This window comes from Sorghum bicolor, chromosome 3 (assembly GCF_000003195.3).
Source record: "Sorghum bicolor cultivar BTx623 chromosome 3, Sorghum_bicolor_NCBIv3, whole genome shotgun sequence".
Taxonomy (NCBI): Eukaryota; Viridiplantae; Streptophyta; class Magnoliopsida; order Poales; family Poaceae; genus Sorghum; species Sorghum bicolor.
Genome location: NC_012872.2, coordinates 8,478,761 through 8,488,829, shown reverse-complemented (window position 1 = coordinate 8,488,829; position 10,069 = coordinate 8,478,761).

The following is a 10,069-nucleotide window of genomic DNA, read 5'->3' as shown; positions in this document are numbered from 1 at the left end:
AGGTAAAGTAAGTAAGTTTTAGTTCATGACAGTTTACTCTAACTCAGAGATGAGATCTTATTTAAAAGCATGTGTACTGTTAAATTTTTAAGATATTGCATCAACTTCTGATCCATAGCTGAGTCTATCCTTGCTCAGGGACGAGCAAGAGGTAAGCTTGGGGGAGTTTGTTGACGGTCCTTAAGTATCAAATTTAATTATCAAATAAACAAATAAAAGGATCCAAATGAAATCAACATCTAGACTTAGGGTTTTATCTGATAGAATTCCACGAGTTTTGGTGTTTGTCTATTTCTGCAGGGGGTTATCAGGAAATACGGAAGAAAGGCCCACATGTCGGGATTACATAGAGATATCAACGCACCGCGCAATTTTCTACCATCTAGAAGACTCCAGAAGCCACGGGAAGGAAGCGGAGGCCGAAAGGGGCCAGGCCCAGGGCGCCCGCCCTGAGGACCTGGGCGCCCGCCCCCTGTTGGATGCCAATCAGGACTCTCTTCGCTCGGGATGTTCCACCGACCTATTGGATCAAGAAAAACATAGTACCACCTCGCCTACCGACCCAAAAATGCATAGAGGAGAAGGACTATATAAGGAGACCCCCCTGGCCCCTGGAGAAGACAAGAAATTATCATAGAGATTGAGGGGTGCCCTCGAAGGAAAACCTCTTCTCTAATTAATATTTCTTTTTAGGCTTAGCAACCAATGTAAAGTAGAAATAGATCTTCTAGTTTCTACTAGATTGAGAGAGATAGAGTGGAGGTGTTGATTGGAGGAAGCCCGGCCTGTCGGTGTCTACTCCAAGCTTGTACCTGCGGGATCAAGTTCTCCTAACCCGAAGCTTGCTCCTAGGATTCTTCAGTATTTCGACTTCTAAATTCTAGTAAGTTCTTGTTTTTATTGTTCTTATGGTTTATGAGTTTACTTTAATCTCTTCGCGTAGAGTTTAGAGTAATAATTACTGGCGTAAACGTGGTGTTTAGGCTGGGGTACTCATAGATATTCCCTGACTAGCTGGACCGTGGTAGTAGTGAGGAACGTGACAATTCCGAGTTACCTTTGCAGACCACATCTCGTTAGCAGGAAGGATAGGGTTTATAGGTGCGGGTTGAACATACTTTGTGGTGTCTAGATTCCGTTAGCCTCCCCATTAGAACAGTAGATCATCCTTACCAAGGTTAGAAGGAGACTACGGTTGCAGTCTTCTCTATTTGTCACTCACATCAAGAGACATTCTTTGTAGCCTAAAGGGATAGTAGCAATAGATTTGGTTAGTCAGATACACCCTTTCTCCCAGTGGTAAAAATATAAATACGATAACTCTGGATAATCTCCCGGGTGAAATGCTCACCGATATCCGTGCGCTTGCGGATCATTTCCTTATTGCGTTACCAAATATCAACAGTAGTCCTCGACCAGGCTGGTCACCAGTGGCTCCTTGGCCTGCCCGAGGACTCCTTCGACTCTTGGGAAGAGCTACGCCAGGCTTTCATCGACAACTTTATCGCCACATGCGAGCAGCCTGGAAACAAGTACGACCTCGAAAGGATAAGGGATAGGAAAAACGAGCCTCTGCGCGATTACATCCGACGATTCTCGGATATGCGCCTTAAGATCCCGAAGATTTCCCACGACGAGGCCATATCAGCTTTCATCAAGGGGCTGCGCTTCCATGAAGCACTGAGGAACAAACTGTTGCGTAAAAGACCAACAACGATGGCTGAGCTCCTTGCCACGGCAAAAAACTACGCCGACGCCAACGACGCAGAAAAACTCATCCGGGACGATGCGAGAGGTCCCGACCAGCCTCCCCGGCGAGATGATAGTCGCGGTCGTTTCGACAACAGGAACCGCCGCCGCCCCGACAACCGTGATCACAGGGAAGGTTGGGACAGGCGGCGCGACAATCGCGACGATTACAGAGGAAAGCGCCCCCGCGACCATGACCACGAAGTGAACACAGTCAAACGCCCCAGCGGACGGCGGGACTACCAAGAAGACTACAACAAAACGTTAAAGGGACCGTGCCAACTGCATCCAAAGTCCAACCATACCATGGAAGAGTGCCGCGTCCTCAAAAACATCTATACGCGGCGGGCCGCCCAAGACGACTCCGCCGAGAAAAATAGAAAACAAGACGGGCGCGACCACGAAGACGAGGACGAGGACCAAGATAGGGACCCACGACATCAATACGTCAGTCCCACAGACGTGGTCCACTCTATCTTCGGGGGCAAGGTCTCCATCGAATCTAAGCGAGAAAGAAAGCTATTAAAAAGAGCCTGCCTCAACATAGACAACTCGGATGGCCTGATCGCAGACCCGAAATTCCCCCAGTGGTCACACAGAGAGATCTCCTTCAGCAGGAAGGATCAGTGGGCCGCTATCCCAGAGCCAGGTCGTTTCCCTCTAATATTGGACCCTTGAATCAATAGCATCAGATTCGAGCGGGTGCTCGTGGACGGAGGAAGCTCCATTGACATCCTTTTCCGTAACAGCCTGCCCGCTCTCAAGTTATCTCCGGCACAGCTAAAACCCTACGACGCTCAATTCTGAGGAGTCCTGCCCGGCCAGAGTTCAGTGCCCCTCGGACAGATAACATTGTCTGTCCAATTCGGCACGTCCGACCACTTTCGAACGGAGTTCGTCAACTTTGTGGTCGCTGACTTTGATGGGACTTACCACGCTATACTGGGCCGACCATCGCTGACAAAATTCATGGCAGTGCCGCATTACTCGTACCTGGTCCTTAAAATGCCTACGGAGAAGGGCGTCCTGACCGTCAGAGGCAATGTCTACACTGCATATACTTGCGAGGAGGAGAGCTTCAAGATCACCGAAGCAATTGATCTCTCAATCCGCATAGCAGAAACAGCAACCCAAGTTGCACAGCTACCTCCCGACCAGCTCCAACTACCCGAGCAGGAGACCGCCAGGAAGAGTTCAAAGTCCAAGGAACACAAGGAAGTGCAGCTGGTCGAAGGCAGCCCTGAGAAGACGGCCCTCATCGGGGCCCACCTGGACCCTAAATAGGAAGACGCGCTCGTCAGGTTTCTAAGGGACAACGTAAGCATTTTCGCATGGAAACCCGCAGACATGCCCGGCGTCCCACGAAACCTGATCGAGCACTCCTTAAATGTCTCGAAGACCGCAAGACCCGTCAAGCAAAAGCTGCGACGGTTCGCTCGTGACAAAAAGGAGGCTATTAGGACAGAAATAACACGGCTTCTAGCAGCCGGATTCATAAAAGAAGTGTATCATCCCGATTGGCTTGTCAATCCGGTTCTTGTACGCAAAAAGAATAATGAATGGAGAATGTGCGTTGATTACACTGATCTCAATAAACACTGTCCTAAAGATCCTTTTGGTCTCCCTCGCATCGACGAGGTGGTCGACTCAACGGCCGGATGCGAACTCCTTTCTTTTCTAGATTGCTACTCTGGTTATCACCAGATCTCGCTAAAGGAAGATGATCAGATCAAAACATCTTTCATTACTCCTTTCGGTGCATATTGCTACACGACCATGTCCTTCGGACTCAAAAACGCCGGGGCCACCTATCAAAGGGCCATCCAGCAATGCCTCCACGACGAGATTCGTGACGACCTCGTCGAGGCTTATGTAGATGACGTCGTCATCAAAACAAGGGATGCCAACACCTTAATCGACGACTTAGACCGAACCTTCAAAGCACTAAACAAGTATAAGTGGAAGCTCAATCCCAAAAAGTGCATCTTTGGGGTCCTCTCCGGTCTACTACTCGGCAACGTCGTCAGCCGCGACGGCATATGGCCGAATCCCTCAAAAGTTAAAGCAGTGCTCGATATGCGACCACCCAAGAATGTCAAAGACATTCAAAAGCTTACCGGATGCATGGCCACCCTCAGCCGTTTCATCTCCCGACTAGGAGAAAAAGGCCTACCCTTCTTCAAACTCTTAAAGACGTCGGAAAAATTCTCCTGGACAGAAGAGGCTGACGCTGCGTTCACCCAGCTTAAGACTTTCCTCACTTCGCCGCCTATTCTCACAGCGCCTCACCCCAATGAAGACCTACTCCTTTACATTGCTGCAACCGACAGGGTTGTTTCGACGGCAATAGTGGTCGAGCGAGACGAGCCAGGTCACGTCTACAAGGTCCAGAGACCCGTTTACTTCATAAGCGAAGTCCTAAACGAGTCCAAGGCCAGATATCCGCAAATACAGAAGCTCATATACGCCATTCTAATAACGTCGAGAAAGCTAAAGCATTACTTCGACGGCCATCGAGTCTTGGTAACCACCAGTTTCCCTCTTGGGGATATCCTGGACTGTGCAGTAGCCCCATATCGACGAGGTCACCGAGGGACTTTGCAGTACTGCGAGATTTCTTCCATTCTTTGGCCATCAGCTCGGCCCTCTTCCTGGAGTCGCTCTTCGCCATTGGAGATGCGGGAGTGGTTGCGAGTTAGGAGGGTGCAGGTGATTGTAGAAGGCAAGAGCCGAAGGCTTGAAGGCAATGGTAGGGTGAGCTCTGCGGGGGTAACTGTCGGGATTTTATAAACCACAACTCCATCCCTCCCACTTCCCGCATTCTTGGGAAGTGGGCGGGACCAATGGCGGACGCGGCGCTTCGGTTTCCAAAGATTATCGACAATTAATACGGTGGCATTTTTGTACAAATTAATGGTTTCTTTTTCTCAAACCCCGCAAAGGGCGGCTGCACAGTTGCCAGGCGCAGCTTTTCACGCAACCATCTGACATTACGCCAGGAGGTCTCGTCACGTCCATTAATTACGTGGTAAGATTTTTTTCAAAATAAAACAGACAAAAATTGGAAGAAAGGTCAACAACTCAAGGACTGCACCGACCACCGAGCACAGTATGCTCGGGGACTGGTCGCCCAGTCTATTAATTCGGAAATTCAAGGACTGCATCGACCACTGAGCACTGTATGTTCGGGGACTGGTCGCCCAGTCTATTAATTCGGAAATTCAAAAAATGCACCGACCACCGAGCACTTGATGCTCGGGGACTGGCCGCCAAACCCGTTGGTTAGGGAATTCAGGGACTGCACCGACCACCGATCACTTGATGATCGGGGACTGGTCGTCCAGTCTGTTAGTTCGGGAATCTGTGGGCTGTATCGATCTTCGAGCATTGTACACTCGGGGACTGGTTGACCAGCTCGTCAAATTGATAAGCCTATCTTATAGTAAATGAACATGAGACGCTCGGGGACTGGACAATTTTAATTTTTTAGACCTTGCTACAAGGTTCATACTTCGCCTTCCAGCAAGCTCGGGGACTACATCGGTACGATGCATCTGGTGATGCATCTCACATTCAAAGTTACTTTGAGGACTTTTCTTTTGACCCTGGCACCACGTGCCTACGTCACCTACTACCAGGCTCGGGAACTAAGTGGGCACACTTCACCTTGCGGTGAATATGCTTGCTTTTTTGTTGTCTACACTTTTACGAAAAGTAAAGTGGGCACACTTCACCAGGAAATAAATCTTTTTTAATTTAGAGCACCATGCATTCTTCGAATAACCTGCTTCTTCGATGTCAATGTTGATCAACTGTCTTTTGAGTTGGTCAAAATACTGTTACAACTGTTTGGGCGATTTTCCTGCTTATTGAAGACGTCAAGCTTCACTGATTGAAGAAGCTCAAGATGGCGTGTTACATCACAATACATGGTGCTCGGGGACTAGCTGTAGGGGTATAAACCCCTATACCCTTACGGCTAGGCTTGGGCCAGGAGGCTTGGCCCCTTTACGAGACAAGTTCGAGGCTTGATCCGACAGCTTGGAGTTTCGCGCAAGGAAACGAGACGTGGAGATCAAGCAAGATTCTAGTCGGTTAGAATAGGATTTGATATCGAACTATCTATGGCAATTGTAACCGACTAGGATTAGTTCCTAGATCTGTAACCCTGTCCTCCGGACTATATAAGGAGAGGCAAGGGACCCCCTAGGACAAGTGATTCTCTCAACACAAATCAATACAACCAGATGCAGGACGTAGGTATTACGCCAACTCGGCGGCGGAACCTGGATAAAAAGCTTGTCCGTGTCTTGCGTCACCATCAAGTTCGTAGTTTGCGCACCGTCTACCGATAAACTACTACCGTGGGTATACCCCAAGGTAGATTGCCGACTAGCTTTCGTCGACAAAGGCCTGACTGGAAAAGGCTCCAACGAAAGCCTGCCCGGAGAAGGCTGCGACAAAGGCCTGACCAGAGAAAACTCCAACGAAGGTTCTGCCGGAGAAGGCTGGTGACGAAGGTCCGGCCGGAGAAGGCAGGTGACGAAGGCCTAGCCAGGGAAGGTTGGCGACGAAGGCCTGGCTGGAGAAGGCTCCAACACGCAAGTGGGGGAGAGTGAGGCGGTGGCTAGGGTTTGTAAAAAAATAGTGGGAGAGGAGAGTCCCCTGTTGCCCTCATATTCTTGGCATTACATAGGCAAGTGAAAATTTACAAACGACCTCTCAATGATGGTGGGTTTACATGCCACTCCAATATGATGCTAATTGAGCCTCTTCTAGAGGACTTGGCCCATATAAATATGTCATGTCCCAAAAATACTATTTGGTATCATAAATTATGTTATTCTTTCTTATAATATTAATCGAACTTAAAATAATTTGACTTTAGATAATTCTAGAAATTAATTTATTTTACACAGGTGCAACACTCACCATGTGAACGTCAATGAGAGACTGGGTCCACATATATAGATTTTGAAGTTGAATAAATTACCATAGATCGATTGAAAGAATAATTAGCAATGAACGTGAATTCCCATAATGAGTCAGAGACAAATCTTATGGGCAGGTTTCACCATAAGATGTTGAAATTTGACATTTGAATAGCGATTATAGTATATAATGGTTAGATGTTGAATTACTATTTCACATAACATGATGTAATCCTGTTCGCTTAATGGCTAGTCAAAATTCTAAGTGACCATTTCAATTTGTCAAGTAATTTATTTTTTTTCGGAAAGAAGTAATTTATATTTGTGAGTGAAGATAATAGGTTACTTTCGATGTGATCCAAACAAAACGAGTACTGTTTGGTAAGGCAAATCGATCTGTTGTGTGTGTTCCGTCTAGATCAGGATTTATGACGACCTTGATCAGGAACACGAAAATGGCGACGGCAGCATTGGTAATAGACTTAATAGCGGTGATGCTGAATGTCGATAGCATTTCAATCAGGCAGCCTGTCCAGATGAAATCGAAAGGTTCTCCTTACGCCGGCAGAGGCTTGAAAGCGATGCTGCTGGCTGCTGCTGCCCACAGGCAAGCTGGGACGCCCGCCATGGACTGTGTGGTCCAATCTTGCGATCTTTATTGACGATGACACTAGAGATTTGTTGTCAAGCAGGGAAAGCATGCATCAACATCGACCGAGAACGCCACAAGAACAGCAACACTTTCGGTGAACTTAAAAGTAGTCCCAGGTCTGACATGTAGAAATGTAAAAAAAAAACATTTTTCGTATCTTTATCTAGTTATTTTGAACAGACTAACAATATGTTTTTCCATCACCATATACAGTTTTCTGACTTTCTCATTCCTCACGTATTATATTAGACTTATGTCGATTTTTTTATACAATTTAGTTATGAGAAATTTTGCAACGGAGCCATCCATTGGACGAGTTTGACGGTGAAAAAATAAGAGTTACCCAACTGAAAGTGCCTAAGAATATTAAATAGGTGGAGATAGTATCAAATTAGTTGGAGATAATACCAAAATATATGAGGCTAAATCTATGCTTATTTTATATTTTATTTTCTAATAAGGGTATATTAGTCATTTTATCATTCAAGAGCACTCGTGCCATGCAATTGCCGGCCATTGGCACCTTGCCGTGCCGCTATAGGACACTTGCGTCCAGCCGCCGCTGCCCTCCCGCCCACCACAGGCCACTCGCGCTACACTCGATTTGTTTGGTTGTGCCTTAGCTTTTCCAGTTTTCCTTCAAACAAAAATCAAGGAGGAGGAGAAAATTAGGTCGCATTCCATATCTTCGCATGAGAACACGAATATGCGTCCATCGGTCCTACACGCATCAATCCACATTAGTACGCTTAATAGCCCCTGCTCTGTTTTTAGAGGACATAGTCACCAATCCGTCCTGATCGGCTACTAATGACAGTGCCACAGTGGCAACAGACAATTGCAACTGTGAGACCGGGCAGGGGTTGCCACTTGCCAGCCATGTCCATGTGGGTCCATCACTGTCTCTCTATGACAAACTGATCAATACTGCCCAGCTAGTTGATGTTATCAATCTGTTAGTAGTAGGAGCACGTAGGAACATTTCGCTACCTTGCCATGCTTTATTTGAGAATTATTTTCCTCGAATGCAATTGGAGGAAGAAAAAATGCATGCTAGAGTCTGCCCATTCTCAATATTTTTGTAGGTGCGGTGCACTCACTCTGTCCTAGATCTGTTCGGCTGGCTGAAAAAAATTATTGCTGATGTTGATGATGATTTGCTGTTATGACTTAAAAGTAGTGCTGATAAATTCAAGCAAATAGAAGTATATAAAAAATATTAATATAATACATAATTAGTATTATTAGATGAATAAGAGAATATATTTTCATAAAAAAATTATTTATAGATAAAAATACTGCTAATATTTTTTCTATAAATCTAGCTAAACTTAAAAATATTAATCAACACAAATTCTATAACGACACTCCATCTTAGAATAGAGGGAGATATATCATTGCATTGCGTGTGCAACTCTCGCGATTCCGGCCGCGCTCGGCATTGCGTTTGTTTGGGGTAAAGTTTATTTTGCCCTTGAGGGCATGTGCCCTCACTTTCTCACCCATTGGATTCGCTTTGAGAAGTGTGCAAACACACATCTCAATGCGAAACTGCATTGAGATGTGTGTTTGCACACTTCTCAAAGCGAATCCAATGGGTGGGAGAGTGAGGGCATATGCCCTTGAGGGCAAAAAAAAAAAAAAACCGTGTTCGTTTGTTTGGATGATGGAGATGGAGTGGAGCGTGTGCATGAGCTCAAACCGATGGAGGAGATCGATCGATAGCTGGGGCCGTACAGCTCGTACCAGTGCCTCTAGGTCTCTCCTGCGCTGTCGGACATCGCATGGAAGTTTTGCTCCAATCCAGCACTGATGCTCTGCCTGATGACACACATGACCTTGATCGATCCACGCGACCACGCCGACCGGCCCATTATATTCATGGCGACTTGGCGATGATCATCGAGGAAGAGAACAAGTGGAAACAGATGGGATGGGATGGGCGATCGGCCAGCAGCTGTTGCGGGGCCGGACTGCCATGGACCGACGAGACGACGGACCGCCGGTGGTCGTATGCCAGGCCGGCCGGCGGGTCATTCAGTCATTCATATCGTAAGACACTGGGACAGGGCACAGGAGCGCTTTCTGCTGCGTCTTTCGGTCGGAGGCGACGGCGCCAGCGCCGTGCCTTGTCCACGTCGTAAAATTATAAGTTGAAATTCCTACAAAATTCTTGCGATTCTAGAAGAAAACCATCACTTGCGATTCTAGAAGAAAACCATCACTTCGGGTCGAGTTCTACCTGCATGCGCTGCATTATTTACAATGGTCGATGTAGCTAGAGTCTCGGTTTAATGGCGTTAAGTAGTGACAGATCTAGAAAAATATGATAGGAGAGGTTTCTCTTCCCTTCATTCTAAATTATAAGTCATTTTAATTTTTTGGAGAGTCAAAGCATACCAGATTTAATCCAAATTATATAAAGAATTACTGAGATTCATGATATCAATATAATTAATAAAGAATCTAATGATACTTATTTAGTATCATAGATGTTATTATTTTAATTTATAAATTTATTTAAATTTGAGATAATTTAACTCTCTGTGAACCTTTGGCCACTCGTCCTCCATGGAGAACGCCCAGAGATTGAAGAGGGCAATTTGGCCAGTCGGCCTCCATGGAGATCGCTGGAGATCGAATGGGCAAGACTACCGCACGGATTACACACACAAGACCTATGAATGCCAACTTATAGAAGAATAAAGCGGATTACATAAAACTCAGGTCAGATCAT